Below are 22,458 nucleotides of genomic sequence, written 5' to 3' on the forward strand. Positions count from 1 at the left end.
ATTTTAGTGCGTGACGCCCCCCTCCCGTGCACGTCACATACACCCATGCATGTCACCTGGTGCAACCCGCATTCTCTGCACTCTCATAGCAGTGCCACTGAGTCTGACACCAGAAGCATCCAAGAGGACTCATAAAGTAGGAGGGAGGCTTGCAGTCAGTCATCAGCACCCATGTCACAGACAAGATCAAAGAGGTGCTTAGGGCACTCGTACAAATACACTCCACAGAGCACTCCGTATTCCAGCATAGCCCTGCTGGCTGCAGCATGAATCACATTCTTCTAACCAAAAGTACATGGGGAAAATGTGATATCTCCAAAACCTGCTTTGAAGGGGAAGAGATGGATCTTATGCAATAATAGGCATTGTGCCAGAAAGTAAATGTATGAGGCAGCCTTTGACCGAGTCAGGCCTTTGATCCTCCAGCTCAGTGTTGTCAACGTAAACTGCCAGAGTTTCAAGGAGGCCTCTTTCCCACAGTGCCTAGAGATGCTGCGGACTGAGCTCAGGACTTTCTTGCATGGCAAGCATATGTTCAGCCACCAAACTACGGCCCATCGCAAAGTGGCCACATGGAAAGGCCTTTAGGAACAGGAGGAAGAAAATATGCCTATCGCCGGAATTGGATGAGCAGATTCCCTTGAAAGAACTATTAAGAGAGCTACAGATACACCGATATTTTCCTCTTGTTTCCATAGAGACCATCTCTTTTCTTGGTTGACAGTGATGACTACATCGGCACCGCTGTTTGCAGCAGGTAAGAAGCCAAAGGATTTCCAAAATAGAAGCAAATCGCACAAGCTATTTTTTCCACTGCCCCTCACAGTCACTCTGGACAGATCAACTCGTGGGAGAAAACTGCATCATTTGTACTCCCTCCACCCCATTCATGTCATAAGACCAACAGCTGCTCTCAGCCACAGTCGGATGTGAATGACTTGAAGCTAGAGTTGCAATTTTCAATGAGTGTGTGTCATCAATTAAAGCATGAATTGCACTTTGTTATGTACCTGTTCAATTATACCAGTGAGGCTTAGAATAAGTAAAGACTAAAGGATGCAGTTCCTGGCTAAATTAAGGAAATCTGTTAAAGGGTGTTGGACAACAGTTTTCATGGCAGTCCCAATTCTATCTAAGGTGTCCACCAAGTTGATCCAGGTAGGGTCATATGCATGCAGAAATGGGCTTCCATGTACACTATATGTGCCACTGTGGTGGACTGGCCAGAATGTTGGCCTAGAGTTGAAGAGACCTGTGTTCAAACCCTTGCTTGGCCATGAAGCTCACTGAGTGGCCCTGGGTCAATCATCAGCTCTCAGTCTAACCTATCTTACAGGGCTTCCAGAAGGATACAATGGAAATGGTGCGAGAACCAACAGGAAAGGTAGGATATCAATGCTACAAAAACAAATACAAGTTGAACCTTGTCATCCACAGATTTGAATCTGTGGATTTGACTCAACATGGGTAGCCTAACCTGCATTGAAGTCCGACCTATACCCTCCAAATATGACCAGAGCTGTGCTCCGGCTATGTCTGGAGTGTGTTCTGAGGCCCAGGCCTCATAATGTCTTCAAAGGTCTCTGAAAAGCCTTAGAAAGGCACTTCTGGTTTTCCAGAAAACCTGGAAGAGCCTTCTAAGGCCTTCTGGAGGCTTTAGAAGGCATTCTGAGGTCCTAGGACGATGCACACGGCCTCCCCAGAACACCCTCTGGATGTGATCAGAGCACAACTCTGGTTGCGTTTGGAGATCAGCGTGCCTTTACCTGTGGGTTTGTTTATCAGATTGATGTGGGACCCAATAAACAAATGTGGGATCATGCACAAAAAAAGTGCTTTATACAGTCCCTGTCCATGGTCCTGGGAGTGGGGTTGAGTCTCTCTTAAAAAGAAAGACTCACATCTGCCAACTATTCAGGGAGAGGAAGGTTGGTTTGACAGCCAAATCCTACCTAACCCCCTGCACAGTGATTCAGCATTCCCTGAATCCCACAGTGGAGTTTCGACCTTAGGAGGCCTCCTCAGGGTAAGGGTAAGCCCCTGTGAGCTTGCTTGGTCAACCTGTTGTTGAGCCATGAAGGCGGATCAGGTTTGGGAAGGGGGTTAGGATTTGGCAAGCACTGCTGCCACCAAACTTGCCCTTTGTGGTCCAAATCCACCCTCCTCCCTGTCCCCATCTCCTCCTTGTTCTACCCACCCCACCCCATTCCACCGCTCCCTGCCACCCTCCTCCCTGCCTCCCTCCCAACTCCTGCATGGCCTTATCTGAGGTGGAGGGCATCCACAGTTGTAGCCACATGGACCTAGCCACTCACTTCTTCTGATGGTGGCCAGGCTGTTCACATTTACTCAGAAGTCTGACTGTGCTCAGGGGGACTTACTCTCAAGGTGCAAAGGTCTGCAACTGTAGTCTGTTGCAGCAAACACAACACAATTCTACGGCATCTTAAAGACTAAAAAATATATTCAAGAATATGCCCTCTTGGACTTGAGCTAACTTCATTAGGTGCATTTCATAATTTCATCAAATACCTCTGATGAACTGGGCTCTACTCCATGAAAACTTATGCCGTCACACCGTCTCTAAGGTGCCCTAGAACTTGTTGCTTTGATTGGAAATTGACTCATACTAAAAATTAAGCACTTCCCACTTCCTCAAGTAGTGACAAGTCCAAGGGGAACAAACAGGATTAGCATCCTTTCGATAAGAGAGCACTTGAGATTTGTGGTGTCTCAGTAATATCTGTCATATTTAATTTTAGTATTGGGTTTATTTATAAATATGCAAGTAGTGCAGAATGGAAGCAGATCAGATTCTGCAAGAGACAGCACAACCACTAACCCTGCTCCAGGTTGCCTCCCCAAAACAGTGTGGACATCCACAGACACCAAGGCTGTCTCCAGTCCAGCAGAAGCCAAGTCTTCTCCATCGGAGTCCGCCCAAATTTACTCTTGCTTCAGATGGTTTCTCTGGCATTCCCACTAGCTGCAGGGTGTGTCACTTTCCAAAGGTTGGAGAGAAATTCCACATGATTTAATGGCCAAATCCTATGAGGGCCTTGGCTGCTGGAACAAAGTCCTTTATGGCTGTTGCAAAATATGACATGCTGTTTCATACAACCAGGCAGTGGTGTACTACGCCATCTGGCACTCAGGGGTACAAAATTTTTAACATCCCCCTGAAGGCCTTAGAAAGGCACTTCCAGTTTTCATTAAAACTGAAAGTACCTTTCTAAGGCCTACAGCAGGCCATCTCAGGCCTTTGAAGGCTCAGGGAGGCCACGCATGGCATCCCCATGCCTCGGAAAGGCACCCCCTAACACCCCCCCAGGCATGAAACCCGGGGCAATTGACCCCCTGGCTTCCCCATAGCTACACCACTGCAGCTGGACCACTATTTCAAGTAGTGAATGGCCACGCACCAGTGGTCTGCCAATTAACCGCTCCCTGGCACCATGTTTTATTTTCAGTCCTTTTCCGAGGCATGGAGCTTGCCTTTTTTCACCACTACCACATACCAAGTTAATGTTTTCCTTGTCAAACCCCTGAGTGTTCATCAGTTGGCCAGTGGCAGGTCCATATTGTATTGGAATCAAGATCTGTCGAGGAGGTAGATGTGGTGTCAGCAGTGGCCCCTTTAATACGTTAAAAAGATGGGCACAGTACTAGACCAGGCAGAATTTGAATTAAATAGTAGGCCCATTAGCAGAGGTCAGACCCCCCTGCAACGTATGGTGGGATGAGGAACCCCCACCCCAGCTGCCGTCCTGAAGGTGTGGAAGACAAACACTGGTGGCATTCTACCAATACGTGCCACCCCTGGTAGCGTTGGGGTGGACTTGGCTACACCCGGGGAGGTAGTGGTACCTGCCGGAGAACAGGTTACTATCCCCTTAGGGGTAGGGATCGCCATGCCCTCTGGAACCTATGGGAGGATTGTCCCCCGATCAGGACTGGCACTTAAAGGCATACAGGTGCTAGGAGGGGTGGTGGACCCTGACTACCAGGGGGAGTTAAAAGTTATCCTCCATAATGGAGGTAAGCATGACCTCACCTGTCAGGCTGGACAGAGGATCACACAATCAATCTGCGAGAAATGCAGCATGCCAGCCATCCAAGGGATGGATGGACCAGGGAAGCCCACAGCCAGAGGAGACAGGGAATTTGGCTCCACAGATGAAAAATTATGTAGTGGGCAAAAGATCTGGGTTATATACCCCCACCAACCAAACAGGGGGGTTGTAGAAGGAGTGCAGGTTGGAGAGGAGACTGACTGGGCTTATTGACTTTGGAATCTGACCTTGGACTGTGACTTGGCTTATTGACTTTGGACTTTGCCCTGGATACTCTGACTGACTTTGTGACTAAGGGACTGCTGGAGACACTGGCATTTGAAGCGTGGCTGCTGTGCCCAAGACCTGCTGAGGACCAAGGGTCTGCTGCAGTGGCGGGAGGCTGCTGGCAGGAGAGAGGACCTCTGCAGGTTGAACAGGCGAGCTACCCTGGAGGTGGGGTCCAGCAGGACTGCAGGGCAGAACCAGGGTCATTTGTTGGGGGAAAGAAGGGGAGCTAATTTGCTTAAAGTGGGCATAATTCTCCAGGCAGAGCTTGGCCTTGGAATCTGGCAAAACACATATACAGTAATGGAGACAGCCAAAAACAGCAATTCTGAAGTGGTGCCTTGGGACCTCCCAAACATCATGTCACTGAAAAGTTAATATCACATTGAAGGCTGGGAACCCAAGAAGGGTAGCAGAAATAATATTATGAAGTCAAAGGAACTTTTTTTTTGTGAGAAGGTACCAGAAGAACTAAATATGTACGACTTGCTTCCAAGTTGTCTGAGGGTAGAAGAAACAATGAAAGTACATAACAGAAATATCTGAAGAGCTAAGAAGACCAAACAAGGAGAAGATTTAGAACCAGATACATTCAGATGGTGCATGTGGAATGATGGGATCATATAAAGTTACACATATTTAAAAAGAAAAAATACAGGGCCAACTGGAATTTTCTGCCCCAAGGAGCTGTTTCACTGAAAGTTAAAACAGAACATAAAATGCAATAAACTGTGAATCCATAAGAATGAACAGACTATTCTTTTTTTTTTTTTAAATGTTGACAATTAGATGCTCCTTTAAAAATTTTCTGAATTTTAAAACTATTAACTAGAGCAGGGGTCTCCAAACTTTTTGGCCAGAGGACTACATCAAATGTCTGGCATGGTGTTGAGGGCTGGAAAAAAAATTTAAATGCAAAATTTGAATAAATAAATTAGAGGTGGAACTTAGATGAAGGAATAAATGAATGAATGGGCTTATTCATTCAACCTCTCTGGCCCTCAGAACATCCTCCAGATGCAACCAGAGCACAGTTTCAGCTGTGTTCATTTGTGGGCCAGAGGCCTTCAGGGGAAAAGAGGCTGGCCGCAGGCCAGATAGAGGCTCAATGCAGGCCACATCTGGCCCCTGGGCCGGGGTTTGGAGACCCCTGAACTAGAGGCACGTTTTCCAGTTTTATTTTTTTTCAGATTCTGGTTTTTGACAAAAATGAGATGTGCCAAAAGTGGCGTTATGTGTTTTTATTCCAAAAGTACATTTTTATAAATTATAATTTTAAATTATGATCACTTTGAAAGTGTACCAGGTAAGTGATACAGGTGGTATAGTATCCGCAGACGCAGCCACACACATGTAGGGGTGTTAGCGAATGATTTTAATTTTTTGCCGATTTGGGCGTTTTTGTTTGCTGCTTTACAGACATGAAAAGTGCAAAAGCAGTGTTATGTGTTGTTGTTATTGCTGCTTCCAGTTGGCCCAAAATTGGTGCCATGCAGGCGGCAGTTTACATGCCTTGCTCTTTCCCCACCCTTGCAGCTCTCAGTACCGTCTTCTCTGCTGCTGCAGACAGGGCAGTGACGGGTGAGAGTCAGGGAGCGCTGTGAGCTTGGCATGCACTGTTCTACTAAAGGTACATCCACTGGCACAAAAGTAGCAGATTGTTTTTTCTTGGTCTGGCTCCATTCAAGCTAAGAGTTAAAAAAAAATTAGTAGGGGGGCCACTACAAAAAAGGCCCTGCAAAAGTGTTTCCAATTGGGCTCCGCAGCTCCTATGGCCGGCCCTGGTAGAAGGGCTGCTAGTATCACAAAGGTAGAGATGGCCACTTGAAGCAATAATTCCTTTATACAGTTAGGGAGAAGAGGCATGGGGGAGCTCTCTTCCACATGGAAGACTGCATGTCCTTCTCCTTCTTAGGTTTCCAATTGTAAGTCCACCAGCAAATCAGTTCTAGAGGAAAAGATGGACAGATAGACTCACAGCACAATCCTGCACAAGCCTATTCAGAAGTGTCCCTTTTTATTTCAACAGGGCTTACCTCCAGTCATGTATAGGATTGTGCAGAGCAGGGGTGTCCAAAGTTTTTGGCAGGAGGGCCACATCATCTCTCTGACACTGTGTCGGGGGCCGGGGGAAAAATAATTAATTTACATTTAAAATTTGACTAAATTTACATTAGTTTACATAAATGAATATATTAAAGATGAACTTATATGAATGAATGAAGGTCTTGCAATAGCTCAAGGCCTATAAAAGGCCTTGCACAAAGCAAGGCTGGCCTTTCCTTTGCTGCTGCTACTGCATCACAGAGGTGAAACAGCAAGCAGAGGAGGGAGCCCTCATCCCACAGCTCACGTGAGAACTGTGAGAGGTCAAACAGTTGCCCTCACACTGAGAGCAGTTGCGTCGGGCCAGTGCAGGCTCCAACAAATCTCTGGAGGGCCAGAGGCTCATTGGAGACTGGGGGCTCCCTGAGGGCCGCATTGAGAGACCTCGAGGGCCGCAAGTGGCCCCAGGGCCATGGTTTGGGCACCCCTGGTGTAGAGGCATGCTGCTCGAGTCTCCCACTCTTACTGTGGTGCTGGCGAGTAGAGCCTCATGCTGTGTTTGGTGGCAGAAGGGCCCTCTCACCTACCTTGGCTCTGATTGGCTATAAACCGCGGCACTCTGAAAGCAATTGTCAGAGATACGATGATGCAATGATGTCATCACATCACCGCCAACCTACTTCTAGGTGCCATGCTTCACACCTGGGCACCAGGCACCAGCAACCCTAGGCCCGCTGCTTCCAGAATCACCCACTGCTCATCACTGTGAGTTGGGGGGGGGGGGTTGTCATGTAATGGAAGGTGTCACCTGCCCTGGGTGTACAATGCACCAGCAATGCCAGTTTTGCCCTTCTCCCAATTCTGTTTTCCTCCTCCAGAGCTGTCACTCCCCCATACTTTACCTCACCTCACCTGAACCCCCCTTCCTCTCCCATTACCTCATTTAAAAGGTACTTTCCATTTGCCTTTCAGACTGAGAACTGAAACCTTCCCAAAGACTTCCTCCGTTGCCACCCGACAGCATCTCAAGTGAAATTTAGCAAGCTGCTGGCAGCCTCCAGCCTCTCGGATTAATTATTTACTGAGCAAGGCTTAGATGTATACTTTGTTCATTATTCAAAAGCATCCAATGAATGATTGATACAGATGTGTCTCAAACAATGGGCATTTTTCAGCTGGTTTGAAATGAGATGGGAACAAGCACGGAAGGATAAAAGCCGGCTATTTTTGTAAAATGAAAAGAGGACTTGCAAGATGTGACAAGGACAAAATTAGCTAAGTAACAGTGTAGGAAAGGCCAATACATGATTTGGGGGAGGGAGCTGAGAAGAGGTACTGTATAAAAGCATAAAGATATTAAAAATGGAGGCTGTATGCAGATGTATTATTGTTTATCTGATGAACTTGCTGTGGCTCCCTGCTTACCCCCGGGAGGGAGCGTTCCAAAGGACCAAGGTAAATAGCAGCCAGGGGGGACCTGATCTAGATGAGGATCATGGCAATGGAGGAGGGTGCACTTTTTGCCCCTGCTATGGTCCCAATACAGACCAGTCTCTTATTTAGCCCAACACCCAGTGGTGCTCCCCTTGCACACTCCATGAACATGACCTGGATCGCACAGAGAGACCATTCATGCTATTTATGTTAAAAAAATAAACACTCAAGGCCAAATGAGTGAATAACATCACTTAGGACCAAATTAGATAACTAATGGCCCAATGCAAACGAAGAATAGTACCGGCAAAACATGGGTTCCACCTGTGCAGGCTGCCTCAAAGTAGCGTAAAGCACTTTGTGGCAGAGCAAGCAACCGGCGTGCCAGTGGGAAGGCCAGGGCCTTTCCGTGCCCACCAGTGAATGGTGGGAGGCCCACTAGAGCAGGTAAGTCCAGCACAAAGGGTGGAACCGAGCAGGGGATGGGAAGAATGGGGGGGTGGGGCAGAGGTGGATGGATTAGGGCCTGGGAAGGGGTTGGCAGAGGCAGCGGCACCTACCAAATCTGACCCCCTTCCCAGGCCAGTTCCACCTGCATGGGTAAGTGCAGACTTGTGTCAGCAATATCAGTGGCACTGGTCCAGGTTGACACATAGTGGCTGCTAAGAGGAGACCCGTTACCCTGAAGAGACCTCCAGCAGTCAGAACTCTCCTGTGGATGCAGAAGAGGCTGTGACGGTGCCACTGCAGGAGGGTTTTGGTAGGATAGGGCTGTTAATCTCATCCTTCGTAGCACTAACAGTTCCATCTAGGGATTCAGCTGTTACCCTGCACATGCCTGATCTCATCTGATCTTGGAAGCTAAGCAGGGTCAGGCCTGGTTAGTACTTGGATGGGAGACCGCTTGGGAATACCAGGTGCTGTAGGCATATACCGTAGTCTTTCGAGACTGAAGGTTGCCAACCATAACCGTTCCATCTGAAGCACTGTTAACTTAAGAAGGGAATCACATTTCCGCCCAAGAGAAAAGAATGCTGCAGATCAAATGCTGTGGAAATATAATATCCCTGCAACTTGGAGAAAGATTTTTGGATACAAATACATAGAGTGTATATTTATTATATGATGTGCTACTCTTAAAATGTGCTGGGGGTGGGAAGATGTTTCTGTGGGAAAGATTCTACCCACCCACACTGAAATCAGAAATAGCCCTCCTGCCTACTCTGCCTTGCCCAGTAGCGTAACTGTTTCCACTTCTGGGCATCAAAAGTGAATCCAGAAACATTTGGGAGCTGCATCCTTTGCCTAGAAAGTAGCAACAAATAAATTCATCACAAATAAATGCATCCAGCATCAATCTACTGCCCCCCCCTTCATAATTCCTTCCCAGATCAACTTTTCCACATAGCTGCAGGGAGACAAGCTCTGGGGAACAGATCAGAGTGTTCTCTGCTGCCATTCTTAAAGAAACAGGAGCCCCATAATCATAGATCCCTTTAGCAACCTCCCTGAACATTTGCCAATCTAAGGGTGAACTATCAAATATCCCCAGGCTCATTTTAGAACATGCTGGTGAGTCGTCTGAGAATGAATTGTAAACACATTAGCACTCAAGAGATGTTTGCACTGCTGAGGAGCTTAAAACCCCCTCTACACGTGACACTCTGCTCGCTTTGGAATCCAAACAGCAAATGAAAACAGGAGGCACTTAAAACATAATAGGATGAATGTTGATGGAGAGGGCATTGGGAAGAGAGATGGGATGTGTCGTCTGAGGCAATCCACTCTTTCACTGGCTTGCACAGACAGAGTTTCAGAAATTTTACATCACATACACAAAAGGGTGCCTTGTTCTACTGCGGGTGGCAGGTTTCCCGTCAAATAAATGTAGACATTTATTTTAAAAGAATAAAAAGAAAAATGCACACTGACAAGAGGGTGCATAAATTGTATAGCGCTTGACCCAAGGCAGAGGAGGAGTGGTGGCAGTCAATAGTTTTTAAGAGGGTTGAAAGTGATTGGAGAGAGACAACTGCTTCCCATGGTATAAGCACATTCGCTCCTTTTGTTCCACATTGTCCTCTGGTCAAACAGGTTTTGTATGCTTTTGAAACAAGACAAAAACCTGCAAAATCTGGGTAGCAGAAATGAAAATGGGGTGAATGACAGGCCAATTCCCCCTGTAACTCTATCCAGAATTAGTCACAGTAGACATTATCCTCCAGATACCACTGGAAGCATGACAGGGTCTAAACACTTGCCCCACACAAGCACTCCAGGCCTCCCACCCACTTTACTCAATTCTACCTGGATAAACCCTACCTGGGTACTCTATCCTGGCAACAGCATGCAGGTATTTTGTTGTCTTGGGTGCTCCCTGAGGCATCTGGGGGGCCACTGTGAGACACAGGAAGCTGACCTAGATCAGCCTTTGGCCTGATCCAGCAGGGCTCTTCTTATGTGCCTAATAATGATAAAGTGACTGGATCAAAAGGTTTCCCAAGGCAGAAGGCCACTTTGGTGAAGACAGCCACAGAAAGAACCTCTGCTTGGTGGCAGTGGAGAAGCCCACAGAGAAAGAGGATTAGCAAATGGGGCTTGCTCACCACCTTGCCTCACTCTTGTGGCAAAAGTTATTTCTGAACTGAATGCTAGAATTCATACTAGAAAAATGAAATTGTCCTACAGTATGTCATTAATCATTCAAAGTTTGGTTGATTGGCAACCTTCAGTCTCGGAAGACTATGGTATAAGCCTACAGCACCCGGTATTCCCAGGCGGTCTCCCATCCAAGTACTAACCAGGCCTGACACTGCTTAGCTTCTGACATCAGATGAGATTGGGCATGTGCAGGGTAACAGTTGCTGCCAGTCATTCAAAATACTGTATACTTCAACAGCTATAAGATAGAAAATATACATTATTGTCCTTCCCCTTGCTAGAGACTGAGGGAGGGGCTGAACCCTAAAGACTGGGAGCTTCAGCAAATCACACTAATCAAGTTTTAAATGCCATTTCCCAAAGTAAGAAATGGAGACAAATTAAGACCATGAGTGTGTCTCTAATTTCACCTGTGAGATGCTGGAGGATATTGACAACAAGGTTCCTGTTTCAAGTCTTAGCTAATCCAGGCACCTTCATTACTAATGTTTCAGGAGAAAAGGCAATGCCTTCATAGAGAAATGGAACAAATGGTTGGTGCATTCATGCACAGTCAGTCTCTTTCACTCTTGCTTGCAATGCTGTCTGTCAAGCGTCCAGTTCCTTTTTTAAAACCACTGGCTACAAGCGCTAGAGAATGCCATCACACTGTGCCTTCACTGGCAGGCAACTTGTCTTTTTGTTTAGCAGGCGCCGTCACTCCCATCTTCAAATGATTTGCGCACTCCACTGCAAAGTGTGTGAAGCTGGCACAAAAAGACTTCTTAATGCCTGCAAGTCATGTTCTTTAAGAACAGATGTTCTATCTTGTTTCTGGAAGAAGGGCAAAAAGCAAGCAGAACTGGGCAGGTGGGCATAAATAGGAAGGTGTCCTTGGACATATTGTTTTTCTAGTTTTTGACCCACTACAAAAGAAGAAAATCTCATTCACTCAAAAAAACTTAGGTCCTACTTCCAAAGCAAACCTCTTTTTAAAACTTTATTAGAAAATTAATATATTACATACACAATTTTCAATGACTATAATCCATAGGCATGGGATGTATCATAAATGTCACATATCGGGTATTTAATTGATCCAATAAATAACAGAGGCCAACACACATTTTGCTTCCTTAAACGTTACACCAATTCCTGGGTATATTTAGGGTGCTGATTCAAAAAATGGCATCTGTTTTGCCCTATCACGTCTAGTTATGGAGACACGGCATAGGCTCTTTAGTGAATGGTTCAAGCAGCTTCCTCATGAGGAAGCCTACACCATGGCTTCCTCATGAGGAAGCTGCTTGAACCATTCACTAATGAGCCTATACTATATCTCCAAAACTAGATGTGATGGGGCAAAATGGATGCCATTTTTTGAATTGGCACCCCTAATTCATATCAAACCACCATAAAGTTTGGGAAAAACTTTTCTGACTCTCAGTTCTGTAGGCCTGTGTAATTAGTAAATAATCACTACACATAAGAACATAAGAAGAGCCCTGCCGGATCAGGACAAAGGCCCATCTAATACAGCTCCCTCTATCTCACAGTGACCCACCAGATGCCTCAGGGAGCACACAATACATCAAGAGACCTGCATCCTGTTGCCCTCCCTTGCATCTGGCATTTTGAGCTAGCCTACCTCTAAAATGAGGAGGCTGCACATACCCTTTGTGGCTTGTAGCCCATGATTTTTCCTCCCAAAATGTGTCTAATCCCCTGTTAAAAGCATCTGGGCCAAATGCCATCACCACATCCTGTAGCAAGGGGTTCCACAGACTAATTATCTTCTTTTGTCTGTTCTAATTTGCCTGACAATCAATTTTAGTGGATGTCTCCTGATTCTGGTTTTTGTGACAGGGAAAAGAACATCTCTCTATCCACTCTATCTCCTATGTATTTTTGTACGCCTCAATCATATCCCCCCTCAGACGCCTTTTTCTAGAATGAAGATCCTCTTCTGCACTGTTTCCATTTCCACTATATCTTTTTTGAGATGCGGCAACCAGAACTAGATGCAATACACCAGATGTGGCCTTACCATCAATTTGTATAATGGCATTATAATATTAGTCATTTTATTCTCAGCACCTTTTCTAATGGTCTAAAGCATGGAATTAGCCTTCTTCACTGCCACTGCACATTGGGTTGAACACTCATCGAACTGTCCACCAGCACCCCAAGATCTCTCTCTTGATCTGTCACAGACAGCTCAGAAACCATTAGGCTATATATGAAGTTTTGATTTTTTTGTCCCAACGCACATTACTTTACAGGTGGCACCTTGGTATCGACTAATTTGCCATCCACTGATTTGACTCACCACTGATACCAGGGTCCACCTTTAAATGCCTTGTAAAAAGGGGGGGGGGAAGCACTACAATCCAATTTCCTATCTTCACACTATTAAACTGCACTGGTCGCAAGCTTCTTGGGGTTAAAGATAGCTTTAAAGACCCACTTCCAGGGTTCTTGATCCTCCATTGTCACCCCAGAAGGCATCAGTATAGATGCTGTACCACATTCAGTCACTAGATGCGATGAATAATGGAATCTAATGGAATGAAATTATGGCTGAATGTGGACATTCCAATGGATAATGACGTATGACCTGTACATTTACTTATATTGCAATGCATCTGCCTTTTTGCTGCTCATTCTCCCAATAGACAACTCTCAATGACACAATAGACAACTTCTAACCCCATTGTGTTACTTTGCATCCTACACTACTCCAGTAATATGTGGCATGAAGAAATTGCATGGGAGGTTCAATGGACTTGATTGCATGGCTATTCACTCCTGTGTAATTTCTTCATGCTGTACATTAGAGCAGGGGTCTCCAAACCCCGGCCCAGGGGCCAGATGCAGCCCACAGCAAGCCTCTATCCGGCTGGCGGCCAGTCTCTTGTCCCCTGAAAACCTCTGGCCCACTTGACCGAACATGACCAGACCTGTGCTCTGATTGCATCTGGAGAGTGTTCTGAGGGCCGGAGAGGCTGAGTACACAAGCCCACTCATTCATGTATTCATTAATTTAAGCTCCATCTCTAATTTATGTATTTAAATTTTATATTTAAATTTGTTTCTGGCCCTCAGCACTGTGCCAGATATTTCATGTGGCCCTCTGGCCAAAACATTTGGAGACCCCTGCATTAGAGAGTATTATAGGATGCAGCTACACATAGCACTATCCAACTGGTATCCTCTATGTGTTATCCCAACCAGGTGGCAGCTGCTTGTCTGTGAATGGCTCCACAAGGGAGGCAGAATATCTTATTGACCCAGCCATGCGGGAGGGGACCCATTGAATAGGGTTTTCTTGCATGGTTACATATATTGCAAAATAAAAGGAAGAGACCATGGTTGCTTGGGCAGGGGGATATAAAACAACAAGACAGGAAAAATGCTAAAAAGTCTAATCAGTGTAGGAGAGAGCAACGCATAAGCCTTTAAACTAGGAATTGAAGAGGTAAAAGTTCCCCACCTTCTGGTGAGGATGAACATATTTGGTTCCAGGACTCCCTGAAGATTCCAAAACCCATGATAAAAGCAATTAAAACAAAACAAACATGAGTCAGTCAATTGGGGCTGCTGTTTTCAGCTCACTCTGCAAGTGGTGGCATCCTCCCTTCCCCTTGGCTCACTGGGGAGTGGAATGTGAAATCGATTACAGGTTGAGATTCATTATTCCTGAGGGTTCCTTTTCCAAGAACTCATGTGAATAGCAAAAAATGCACTATAGCAAATCAATGTAAAAAACAAAGTCTCTTTGCTCCTGTGATTTAAAAACAGCCTTGCTGACCTTTTGAAATGCACACAGAGTCAATCAGTCTCTCACCAGGAGCTTAGGTTTCACTAGGAGGCAGCAATTCTTCCCTTCACCAGGAGCCCCAGAAAGGGGGAAAGAATGGAGGTGATAATCGCTGCCATTCAGCCTTCTTTCAAGTGCTCAGGAGGAAGGGAGAAGTGAAGCCTGCAGAGAGAATGATTGATGGATTGTCTGCCAGCTTGCCCTCTCTGGCATTATTAAAGGACTGTTTTCCTTTAATTTAAAGGGCCCTTCTCATCAGCTTTGAGATAGAAAAATCTGTGGATACTTAGGTTATACCTGTAATCACTTGTATGACTGTCTCTCTGCAACAGTAAAAAGCATTTTTTTAAACTGTGATTTTAAAGAGATGCATTTTCCAGGGATCAGCACATTCCTTCTCATTTGCAGGGGTCATTCCTGTTGAGTCAAATCCATGTATAAAAAATCCATGTATAACAAGGCTGGACCTGTATTCACTTCCAAATTCCATTCTTCAGAGGGCCAGGGTGATGGGAAGGGGTCGTTTTTCTTGGAGCAAGCTGAAAATAGCAGTTCTAATAGTCTGACCCCCTGACTGATTCCCTAGGAAAACAGTTTTTAGAACCCGGATATGTGTGTGTGTGTGTGTGTGTTTGCCCCTTCTCCAGGGATCAGCAGGTTCCTTCTTATCTGCAGTGGCCATCAGTGTTGACTCTAATCCATAGATTAAAAAACCAGTGTATAAAAAGGTTGGACCTGTATACGCCTTGGGGCCACGGTGAGAAAGGATTAGACCTTCTCCTGCACCATGGTTCTGATCCCAAGTCCCTTCTATGTGACCACTGCTTCAAAACAACAACAACAACAACAACAACAATAACAACAACAGTATTTATATACCGCTTTTCAGCAAAAAGTTCACAAAGCGGTTTACAGAGAAAATCAAATATCTAATGGCTCCCTGTCCCAAAACGGCTCACAATCTAAAAAGATGCAACACCAGCAGACAGCCACTGCTGGGGTGAGGTGGGCCAGTTACTCTCCCCCTGCTAAATAAAAGAGGAGCACCCACTTGAAAAAGTGCCTCTTAACCAGTTAGCAGGGGTTTTCTTTTCAAAAAGAAAAGTTGTTGGAAATTCCAATCATGGAACTTCCACATCATGTCTAGTTTGACCTTACAATCACCATCAGTAAGTCTTTAAAGTGGCCTTTAGGAACTTATTCCACCATTTCTTGATGTAATCTGTATCCAAACAGTCTGACTCATGCATGTCTTGCCACTCATTGTTTTTATCTTTTTTCCCCTCAGATAGTTTGTTGCACACACCTCTTTTCAAGGGTGGGTCATTTTTGTTTGTGCATATACACAATGAGACTGTGCAATGAGACTGTGCATATAGTCTCATGGAGATATAAATGAAACCCTTAGTAATCCATCAAGGTCCTCTCAGCCATGAGTGACTTTGTCAGTCACTGCACTGTGAATATGCTCCTTCCCACACTGCTGATTAGTGTCACTCAAGCCATGTGCGGAGGCAGGCTGTGCAAGCAAGAAGCATTGTAGAGGGGAGAAAAACATCAAATCAGTACATTGCAACCTGAGATATACCTCGTAGGTGGCAGAGAAAGAGAGAGGAGGTGGGGAGAACATTGTTTCACAAAGATGCTGTAATCTCTATTGTTTCAAAAATATCAACTTTACCAAACACAGAAAGGAAGACATGGCTGAAGACATGGAGTTGTGGTACTAAATGTGGCTGACACAGCGACAGGACCATTGCATCCTGGAGAACTGTGTCCGGTCAAATGCATCCTGGTATTGGACATCTTCTTCTTCTTATCCCTTCATATCCCTTCTTCTTGAGCCCTGGACATTTGTGTCCCAATAAATGAATATTTAGATTAGATGTACTTTTTTATTTTTAAAATGCAAAGCTAGGGTTAGAGATAGGGCTTAAGATATATAACATGGGGTTTGTGGCCCAGTGATAGTGGGATGACCAAGACGCAAATGGCCAAGATGCAAAAACAAAACAGATTGGAATGTCCAGGACAACAATGGCCAGGACACATTTAACTATTTAACTATTCACATATTCACCCAGGCAACAGTGCCAGATGACTGTATGTTTGGAAACATGACTTGGCAAGAAATCATGGCTAAGTACAGCATGTGTGCACATGCCCAGACAGCCTGGGGAACACTTAAGTGTCTGAGGGCCCAGTCCTATTCAACTTTCCAGCACCGATGCAGCCACAATGCAGCTCTGAAGTAAGGGGACAAACTTCTCTCACCTTGAGGAGGCCTCCGTGACTGCCCCACCACCACAATATGCATCACATGACCCGTTGGCACAGCTGCATCAGTACTGGAAAGTTGGATAGGATTGGACCCTAAATAGGTTTACACCACAGGGTTGCACTAACAAGCACATAGTGAGCTGGCTCAACATAGATGAAACCAGCTTCTACCGACTCAGAGTATTTATCCATTTAACTCAGTATCGTCCACATTGATTAGCCAGGGTTCTGGGTAAGGAACTTTTCCAACCCTACTGGGAGGTGCCAATACCTAACTTGGGGACTTTTGCATGCAACACATGCGCTTTACTGAGCTACAGCACCATCTCTGAACATATGAATATTTGTCACTTTAAAACTGCATCATCAAGTGGTGAGTTGCAGGTGCATAAGAACAATCCCGCTGGATCAGGCCATAGGCCCATCTAGTCCAGCTTCCTGTATCTCACAGTGGTTCACCAAATGCCTCAGAGAGCACATTTATCACAGAATTATCACTGCCAATAAAGAGTTAGTATTGCATCATCTCAAACACAGAGCTTGACAACTGGGGCAATTCACCTACCTAGTTTACCTGTAACCCACTGTAAAGGAATGCATTTATTTCCAACCATTACTATCCCACTTTTCTGTCTAAAGCAAATCAAGTGATGTTCATGCATGTGTAAACCTTCCCCTAAGATATCTGTAAGAACATAAGAACAGCCCCACTGGATCAGGTCATAGGCCCATCTAGTCCTGTATCTTACAGTGGCCCACCAAATGCCCCAGGGAGCACACAAGACAACAAGAGACCTGCATCCTGGTGCCCTCCCTTGCATCTGACATAGCCCATTTCTAAAATCAGAAGGTTGCACATACACATCATGTCTTGTAACCTGTAATGGATTTTTCCTCCAGAAACTTGTCCAATTCCCTTTTAAAGGCATCTAGGCCAGATGCCATCACCACATCCTGTGGCAAGGAGTTCCACAGACCAACCACACGCTGAGTAAAGAAATATTTTATTTTGTCTATTTGAAAAGAAATATTTTCTTAACCCCTGCTAACTGGTTAAGAGGCACTTTTTCAAGTGGGTACTCCTCTTTTATTTAGCAGGGGGAGAGTAACTGGCCCACCGCACCCCAGCAGTGTCTTTTCTAGTGGCTGTCTGCTGGTGTTGCATCTTTTTTAGATTGTGAGCCCTTTTGGGACAGGGAGCCATTAGATATTTGATTTTCTCTGTAAACCACTTTGTGAACTTTTTGTTGAAAAGCGGTATATAAATACTGTTGTTGTTGTTGTCGTCTGTCCTAACTCTCCCAAGACTCAATTTTAGTGGATGTCCCCACAAAATCTGTGTTTTTTGTTCTATTGGCTTTACTGTACTCCATTTTCTGGCTATGGCAGTAATAAGCTAACTAAACGCAGCTCTTCCTACTTCTTCAAACCTGCTCACCATTTCCAAAATTTTTGAAATAGTGTTCGCGTTTTACATATTACTGCTCAGCCTTAATTTACATATTACTATTCAGCCACTGCTACCCCCCTGGAATTACTCAATGACTCACAGCTGAAGTTTTGTGTGGATCTTTCTGAGTGGTCACAGCCATTCATATATGTAAGACATCACTCAGTGCTGCATTCAAGTGATGAAAACATGGGCGAATGCAACTCACTTTGACACCATCAGATTCCTAAATGCAGGCTACTGAAGTTGGCCTGACAAAAATCCATTGGGCTTTAGACTAATTCTCTGAAATCAACATGGCACCATCATGGCATAGGTTACAGGATGTCGGGCAAATTACCCCAATCCTATACTTGGTGTCACCACTGGGTGCAGTGGTGCCAATATGGCTACTGCTATAATCAGCAGCATTGCCAGGGCTGCCGGAGGTCTCTTTGGGGAAGTGGACTTTTGCCCCCATCCCTCGAGGAAAGCCCCACACGTAACGGGGTTTCTTTGCAGTCCAACACAGAAGATAGGATATGGCAGGGCAGGGCAGGAAAATCAGTGTTGTGGGTTCTTAAACCTTCCCCTGCCCATCAGTTTTTCCCCAGCAAATGCATCTATTTTTCACCCAAGCGGTTTCAAGTCCAAAAATAAGCCTGGAAGGGTAGGAACTAAGAGGGGTATTTACTCCACAACCCCGTATGTCAGTTCTCCCATAGGTTCCCCCCCCCCCCCACATCCTTGGGAAACACAATTTGGAGAACACACATTTGCCAAGATAATAAGTTATCTTTCTCCAGTAGGTCAGCTGTCATTTCTAGTGTGATCTTGGCCCTCTTATCTTTTGGTTGATTAAAAAATGCCACATCAGTGTCTGAAAATTAAACTGTATAGTTTTCAAGCTAAAACGACAAATACAAAGCACATCAAAAATTGCCCATCTAGAAGTTGTTGCCCAATTAAGGTCAAAAAATGCTTCCAAACCAATACAGCTCATTTTTATTTATTTTATTTTAGCCCTTTTTAACATTAGTCACTTTTTAGTGGCTTGCTTTTATTGACTGTAAATCATAAAAAATCCTAAAAATTCAGTAAATCATACAGAAACCAAATATTCCCTAATGGGGAAGAGCATCTGCTTTGACTAGCAGAGTCCAGTATACACATATCATTTCCCCTACCCTTATCTCTCCCCAAAATGCACTCCAAAGCCAGAGTAATTTGTTTCATGGAGTGAAAAGCTCCACCTGTCATTGGATTTGAAGTTCTTGAGATTTCTCATGACTCACATGCATGACTTCACATGCAGACCAGCGCGACAATAACTTTTTCAGTTCAGTTCAGAAAAAGGAGAGAACCTTATAAAATACAATCAGGTTTTCCTCTGCCGTATCACTAAAAACAGTTCCAGTGCTCTAGTCCATAACATTATGCTCTCAGCATTTTGAGTGGTTTGCACCTTTTTAAGGGGGTCTTTCTGCATGAAGAATACCCTATTTGCATTTATTCATGAGGGTAATGTAGAGGTAGAGGAATAGCTACACTGTTAACCTCTCCCTTCCTTCTTAAGCCATTTCTGCATATACGCAACAGGGACCTTTGGGCCTGAACACCTGTGGAACAAATACACCTGTGGGCCAGGCAAAAATGGGTTAAACCTGGTGCACTCCCATGCAAGAATATGGGAAAACACAGCTTCAATGAACAAATGAAAAACAAATTAATTTTTTTACTTTACTCTCTATAGGCCACTTAGGGCCCAATCCTATTCAACTTTCTAGCTCCGGTGTAGCCACAATGCAGCCCTCTGGTAAGGGAACACATGTTCCCATACCTTGAGGAGGCCTCTGACTGTCTCCCCACCACAGGATGCAGCACAAGCCCCCTTGGCACTGCTGCACCTGTGCTGGAAAATTGGATAGGACTTTCAGTCATTTATAGATCTCCTTGGACCTACACTAGCTATTTTGCTGGTGTAACAGTCCAAACCTGATCTTCCTGGCACCTGCTGGAGCAGTGGTGCCAGAACAGATACCACTGTATCCAGTGGGTGACAGAAAGCAGCCAGAGAGGTCTCCTTGAGGGAAGGGGACTTAAGCCCCAAGCCTGCAATGGAGCTTCTCAAGTCTGTGCCAGATATTTTGCTAGCGCAGACGTGAGAGACTCCATGTTAGGCTTTCTGGTCCAACACAAAATTCAGAATCCAGGGGAGCAGACCTCCGCTGGTCCTATCCCCCTCCTGTCTGGTTCTTCCCTCTGCCCCACCCTTAAAAAATTGGACAGGGTGGTGGAATTGTACTATTCATCAACAGTAATCACAGGACATATCTAATCAATGCACATGATGATACTCTCAGAATTGCACTCCAAGCAGTAACCACAATAGTAATGAAAGGTGCTATCTGGGGTTTTTTCAAAGAACCAAAACATCACACTTTAACATTCCAAAAATATGTTGACTCCACAACAGCAGCAGAGCCATGAGAGAGGGTATGTGCACAAGGAAAGAGATTCACATTTATGACTCAAGTTCTATGAATGAAGGCACCTTAAACCAAGTAAGACCATTGATCACTAGCTAAGTGTTGCCTATGTCAGGTATTCTCAAACTGTATGTTAATGTGTAAACTGTATGTATGTTATGTATGTTAACTGTATGCTCATCTGAGAGAAGGAAAACTCTGATCCCAAACCTCCACTGTCTTGTGGCTACATTCAGTTATGGAAAAGGCTTCAGGAGTCAACCCTCGAGGCAAAATCCGGAGCCGGAGTCCCTGAAGCAGTTCATGGCTGAACACAATCACGTTCTGGCAACTCCTGCGATGCCACTAGAACCAACCGTATTGGCCTCTGCCTTTCCATTGGACCATTTCAGCGACGTGGAGAGGGGGGATTTGCTGCATGGGTAACAGCCTATCCTCCATACCTACTTTACCCAGGCTTCGTGCACTGGAGAGGACACTCTGTTCCAGAACCACCAATCAGAGCGTGACACCATAGACTGAAGGATGCCAACAACAATGTTAATGTGACCCCTGAAAAATAAATTTACATGCCAATCCCACACCTGGACCACCTGGAGTAAGACAATTGGACTAGCTCACAGTTGTCTTACACTTACTTGAGAGTAGCTTTTCAGGCTTTCAGCTGGGGTCTTTTCCAGCCCTACCTGGAGATACCAGGGATTGAACTTTTGGCATTCAAAGCAGGTGCTTGGTCACTGAATGACGGCACCTTCCCTTAGGCTGATCATGTACAAAGGCCCAACTTGGGTTAGGCAGGTCAAACAGCCTGTGCAAATCAATGCACACAACTGAATTAGTCATAGGGCAATACTTGGGCAACTGTCCAGAGTTCCTGCCTCCTTTTGCATCTGTTTCTCCTTCAGGAGTGGCTGTTCTTTTAAACCAGTGCATTTCTTATTAGAGTTACATAATGCACCAGCTTTACCAAAGCACAGAATGCACGTCAATGTACCTTTGTACTATGCAATCAACTGTAATGAACTTTAATGATGCCTCGGAGAGACGCTTACTGATATGTTAAATCAGGAATTAACAGTTCTGGAGGAGATATAAATGGCTTCTAAACAAACTATATTGATCCCTCAGACTGTAAATTTGTTTTTCTGATGCAGAGGTAAATTGCAGAAATACTCCCATCAGAAGGTACGGTTTGGTTCAAAGTGCTTATGTATAAATGCTTGAAGACCTTTGAGCTCCTTTATTTAGCCTTGGATGCTATCAGGAAAAAGGAACCAGGAGCAGGCAGGCTGACTAAGGGGAATAGTATCTAGTGGTTATCATTCATGCAGCTTTTCCTGATTCCCCATCTTCCCTTTACTGGGTCAGCAGCTGAAAGGGGGAGAGTCTTGATAGTTTTTAATGGTAGCCACCATACCATGGTGCAGAGACTAGGGAGGGGGAGGCCATCTGGTGAAAATCCCCCTCCCCAGGGTGACCAGATGACATAACAGCAGAAGAGGACAAGGCACCGCAGAATGTAGGACATTAAAAAAAAAATTAGGATATGATAAAACAAAAGCTAAAAAGATTTGTATATTGATTTCATGTGGTTAATTTAAACACTATATTACTTATTATTCTGCCCAGCCACAGGTGTAGACATTTGATCCCTGCTGCATTTATGCAACTTTGGGCAGAAACGGCTTAAATTTAAAACTATGTTACATATAGGGCGCAATCCTTACCAACTTTCCAGCACTGGCGTACCTGTGCCAGAGGGGCATGTGCTGGGGAGCAGTTATGGAGGCCTACTCCAGGTAAGGCAATGTTTGTTCCCTTACCTCAGAGTTGCATTGCCCTTATGTCAGGGTTGGAAAATTGGTTAGGATTGCAGCCATAATTTATTAATTACAAGAAGGCTATGCACTGCCCACTCACAGAGAAAAGGAGGACTTTTAAGTTCTTTTCCAGGACGCAAGCCTAAAAAAGAGAACATAT

The 22,458-nt window shown here is 45.0% G+C and overlaps 1 long non-coding RNA gene and 1 pseudogene across 1 annotated transcript in view; one reads left to right on the forward strand and one right to left on the reverse strand.

Annotated features, from left to right (window-relative positions):
* Positions 1–22,458, reverse strand: part of LOC136657632 (uncharacterized) — a 61,834-nt gene that overhangs the window by 18,428 nt on the left and 20,948 nt on the right. The window lies entirely within an intron of this gene.
* Positions 8,633–8,749, forward strand: LOC136657848 (5S ribosomal RNA; annotated as a pseudogene).

This window comes from Tiliqua scincoides, chromosome 7 (assembly GCF_035046505.1).
Source record: "Tiliqua scincoides isolate rTilSci1 chromosome 7, rTilSci1.hap2, whole genome shotgun sequence".
In the NCBI taxonomy this organism is placed as follows: Eukaryota; Metazoa; Chordata; class Lepidosauria; order Squamata; family Scincidae; genus Tiliqua; species Tiliqua scincoides.